At 36.7% G+C, this 5,262-nt stretch overlaps 1 non-coding gene across 1 annotated transcript; it reads right to left on the bottom strand.

Moving 5' to 3' along the window:
* Nucleotides 1–4,961: 4,961 nt before the first annotated feature.
* Nucleotides 4,962–5,033, bottom strand: Trnaa-ugc (transfer RNA alanine (anticodon UGC)). The gene has a single exon. It is a non-coding gene; the product is annotated as a tRNA-Ala (tRNA).
* Nucleotides 5,034–5,262: the final 229 nt, after the last annotated feature.

Below are 5,262 nucleotides of genomic sequence, written 5' to 3'. Positions count from 1 at the left end.
CTATCTTTAAAGCGCTTAGGTTTCTGGTCAGAGCGCTTACCACTTCACTTCTGTTAAACAGTATCTCGCGTTCTTTCATAACTGCCTATGTTCTTTTTGGTGGTATTCAGTAATGTCCTGGACCCTATGTCACATACTTTTGAAAATTAGTTAATTGGCCTGGTTTCTTTGGTTTCCATACTAGAGATAACGCTGGACAGTAGAAAGGGAAAAAGATAAAATAACAGATCCATAGTGTCATTTACTTTTTAATTTTATTCTGAAGCATTCTTGGAGCAAAGAACACCTTGTAAGTGTACAAGAAAAAATGAACAAAAACTAAAACCTTACTATTTATTTCTTTTGAGCTCTTGACCACTTCATAGGTTACATTTTCTCAAATGGATGGATGTGTAAGCAATGGTCCTGTTATTACTATGGAGTAGAAAACATAAGAAAGACAATACAGTGTTGCCAGTCATAACAAGCAGTGCGTGCCAAGCCTAAAATGAATGATACAGATAAGACTGGGTGAATGAATTCAGAACCATAGTCACTTTGCTGAAATAACAGTGGAAGTGTGATAGACCAAAGCATCTGAATAGCTTTCTTTTTTTATTTTTAAATTTCTCATTCAAGAACATTTCAATCAAAATAAATGACATTTATTTGGGGCTCATTTTAGAAATAACTTGACTAAGTACTACTGCTCCCCCAAACAAACAAGTATCCCACAACATTTTTATGTGTTAACCAATCCAAAAATCAAAGCTGATTTCTCTAGGACAGAGCTAATCTAAATTATTGTAAAATTTTGGTACTGGGAATTGAGCCCATGGAGCTATGTCCCCAGTCCCCTTTTTAAATTTTTTTTCTTCATACTTTTTATTTTGAGACAGGATATATCTTAAGTTGCTAGAGATCTTGCTAAATGCTGTCCTTGAACTTGTGATCATTCTGTTCTGGCCTCCCCAGTATCTGAGCGGGGATTACAGGTGTCGTACTACTGTACCAGAGTTTTTGTGAGTTTTATGGTTTTTTTAAAATAAATTCTTTGTAATATATATTGCTCAGAGGTTGTTTCTACTTTGTGGTACTAGGGTTCCAGCCCAGAGCCTGGTAAACAAAATCACTCTACCACTAAGCTGTATATTCCCAGTCCTTTTTAAAATTTTTATTTTGAAACTACATATTACTAAATTGCCCAGGATGGTCTGGAACCTGGAACCCACTTCAGCTTCCTGGGTAGAACTAAGCTGGGATTATAGTATGTGCTACTGCATCTGGCTGTTCATAGATTTTTATTGTGTGCTCTACCTATTTAAGTCTCCTTAAGGTATTTTATGGCCAAATAGATTAAAATAATTTTCATAACAAGATAAGGATATCTGTTATCTTCACTACTTCTTTGTGTTGTATTGGAGGTTTTAGCCAAAGCATTTAAACATGAAAAAGACCATTTCCTTTAGGTAAAATTTCACATGGTTAAAAAGCGAGGCAGCCACATATCATGTGTTCCTTGATGAAGTAAAATAGAACAAATCCAGGATCACCAATGAAATATTTGTGTTAAAAGAGTAACTTTAGGGCTGGGGTTGTGGCTCAGCAGTAGAGTGCTTGCCTAGCACATGAGAGGCTCTAGGTTTGATCCTCAGCACCACATAAAAATGAGAGAGAGAGAGAGAGAGAGAGAGAGAGAGAGAGAGAGAGAGAGAGAAACTTACATAATAAAAAACATGAAACCATTTGTTTATGACATATGTTGGAAATACAGGAATATATTTATTAACAGCATCAGGATGCAATCAGCCAAATCCATGGAAAATTCTCTTGGACAAGCTGAACCTCAAAAACTAAATGGCATGGGAAAAAAGAAAAAGGTGGAACTGATATAGTTTAAGTGACATATAAGGAGAATGACAGACAAATATGACATGGTTGATTTTTTTTTTTTTTTTTTGTGGTGCTGAGGATTGAACCCAGGGCCTTATAAATGTGGAGCAAGTTATTTCCCTAGCCCATGATTAAGTCTTGATTTAAATAAAATAGGGAAAGGAACAATTGAACAGGAACTGAGCATTAGATTGAGGAAGTTTTGTTCATGTGTTATGATATTAATGTGATAGTATTAAAAATGTTTATGATTATAAGTTAACATTAATTTATGGATGAAATTTATATTAACTTAAGAGTGGGTTCGAGTAGCCACAGGATAAGGCCTGGTCCCATAAGACTGCTTCCCACTTCAGATGTCATTTTCCAGTCTCAAGTTGTGACGGGTGCTTCTGGCCAATCAGCTATAAATTGTGTGTTCCCATGACCCACTGCTCAGGTTGGATTAATTTGCTAGAGTGGGTCACAGAGCACAGGGAAATACTTTCCTTACATTTATCTATTTATTATAGAAAGGATGTTATAAGGGATAGAGATGAATAGTCAGAATAAGAAATGGATAGAGCTAGGGATGGGAAGGGGCACAGAATTTCCATGCCCTCTCCTGCTATTCACCCTCTGCATCTCCACATGTTCAATAATCCAGAAGCCTCTGAATTCTGTCCTTTTGGATTTTTAAGGCTTTATTTTGTAGGCATCATTGATTAAATCATTAGCTATTTATGATCAATTCAACATTCAGACCCTTGCTGAACTCCCCAGAAGCTAGGAAGTGAGCCTGAAATTTCCAAGATTCTAATCAGATGATTGGTTCCCTTGGCAACCAGCCTCCATCCTGAGAAAGATTCTCCTAGCAACCCATCTACAGAGGTTTCATCAGCTCTACTGGGGATATATATCTTATTTTGCTATTGTATTTTATTATATCACAATATCATAGTGGTAGATCCTTAACATACCATGCATTCATTAGAAACAATGAATAAGATATACACATGGCAAAACACCATGTTTAAAGGGAAAGAAATACATTGATTCATATAAGTGGCTGGAAGTATATAAAATTAAAATATATTCACAAAGTAATATGTCACAAGAAAACATATACATAAAATGATGTATTAAAAACATTCAAATTATTGCATATGGTGGTAGGAGTCTGAGACAAGAAAGGGAAAGTGGGATTAAAAAAAGGAACATATGAATGTAGTTAACTCCAGGCAAATAATGTCAGAATTGGATAGAAATATAGGACACCCAGCTGGAGAAGTGATCAGTGTTCTCATCAGTAGGGAAAACCCACACACATCTAGGCTACGAAAGGTGTAGCCTTCTGTGTTGTATTGACGGTTAGAGAAAGAAGTTACTTTTTCCCTACATCTCAATCACATTGTACCTTCAGGGATAGGCACTAGAGTGCCTCCAATTCCCTTTAAATATGATGAAAGTTGCAAAAAAATCAGATATGTGTAAGAATTTTCTTAGAATTCCCATATTCATAGGAGGATAGTGGCTTGGTGTCACAGATTAGATTCTCTGGAAAGCAGACCTGGAGGTGGACTTGAATGTGCAGGTTGTTTATCAAGAAGTAACTTCAGGATCCACATCTATGGAAAGCAGGGAGCAGACACAAACTGAGAAGAGGAAGAGATGTCAAGCTAGGGTGCAAGCCTGGCAGCCTCAACAAACACCTTGGGGATTTCTGAAGCTAAAACCACCCATCTGAGTCTCTTTGGGGCCTTCTCACTGCTCCTTCAGTCATTTGATGTGGGTTGCCTTGAAAGCTAAGGCAACCCCTGAAGGCCCTGACAGCTGCAGGTTGCTGAGGCAACAAGTCCTTCCTTGAAGGTGAATCTGAGTGGGCACTTTTTGTTCACTGCAGTTGGTCATGGATAATAACACCATCAGGATACAATCAGCCAAATCCAGAATATGGAAAATTCTCTTGGACAAACTGAACCTCAAAAAATAAATGGCATGGGAAAAAAGAAAAAGATGGAACTGATATAGTTTTTACATAACTGCATAAGTCCTGGCACATTTCTCTGCAGAATGATTTATGCTCCAGAGTTTTATCCAGCAGCTCAAACCAAAAAACAAAGATAAAAAGTCAAATAATGAAATGGGGAAATGATATAAACAGGAATTTACAAAAGGAGGTGTAGGGGAGCTAACAAAGACGTGAAGTGATGCTCAAAGTCGTTAGCAATCATAGAATTATAAAATTAAATAATGATGAAATTTCAAGTTACATACTGAAACAAGCAAAAGTTAGAAATCTGAGTAATGTCACAGCAAAGGAAACAATCAACAGAATAAAAAGGCAACCTACAGAATGGAAGAAAATAAGTGCAAACAAATATTTATATATCACCAAATTCATCTCATCATAATTCCTCTTGGTGAAGACATACAGTGGAGATGCTAAAAATAGAATAAGGACCACAATCCATGCAAATTATATCTATTACATCTATTATATCTTTCAAAAATGTAATGCAATTTATGTAGCTCCTTTTCAAGATTATCTCAATAAATCAGGTACTGATTAGAAGCAAAAGCTACTCTTTGGATCCCCAAGTAACCTCAGATTCAGTTGAGCCAGACTAGCTAGACCTTATTCAACAGAATAAGGTCTAGCTAGTGTGTGTGTGTGTGTGTGTGTGTGTGTGTGTGTGTGTGTGTGTGAGTGCGCGCGCGCTTGAACACGCTTGCGTGCACGTAAGCTTACAATAGGTTGCATGTACTACTGTGAAAAAATGTAGCACATTGGTGAAAAGAGAAGGTATCTTATAGTAAATATCTCGAGCAGTCCCTAATACAAAACAAAGTCTAACCCTTAGGATGGGAGGAGACCAAGGGACAAGAAATCAGGACAGAGTTCTCTCCAAAGCGGACTTTAGTAAAGAATTCTATCTGTGGTTAGAAACTGCCATTTTCCTTTATAACAAATTAGACCAGTTTTTGAACATTTAAATGTGACCAGTAGGGCGTTCAATCTAATCTTAAAACCCGTCAATCTTTGGGGTAAGTAAACAAATTCAACCTCTTTCAAACAGAAGAAAGCGGTTGTTGCTTTCTTTATAAAGTGGAGATGCCGGGGATCGAACCCGGGGCCTCATGCATGCAAAGCATGCGCTCTACCACTGAGCTACATCCCCATACATGTGAAAACTTCTTCTTTCTTTTAATTGATGGTTACCAGTTTTCTGTAACTAGTGTAGTACATAGTTTTGTGACTTTTTAGAGTTAAATTTATAGAAACATAGGTAGGTTTAATACATTCTTTGCTAAATAATAGCATTCATCATTTGCATTTTTCATTAATATCATTTGCACAGTTTATATAGATTTTTGTTGTTATTTAAGGTTGCTTCCTTCTCTAATTAA

The sequence above is a fragment of the Ictidomys tridecemlineatus genome, chromosome 8, assembly GCF_052094955.1.
Source record: "Ictidomys tridecemlineatus isolate mIctTri1 chromosome 8, mIctTri1.hap1, whole genome shotgun sequence".
NCBI lineage: Eukaryota > Metazoa > Chordata > Mammalia > Rodentia > Sciuridae > Ictidomys > Ictidomys tridecemlineatus.
Note: the sequence above shows the minus strand (reverse complement) of the source record. Positions and strands in the feature narration are given on the sequence as shown.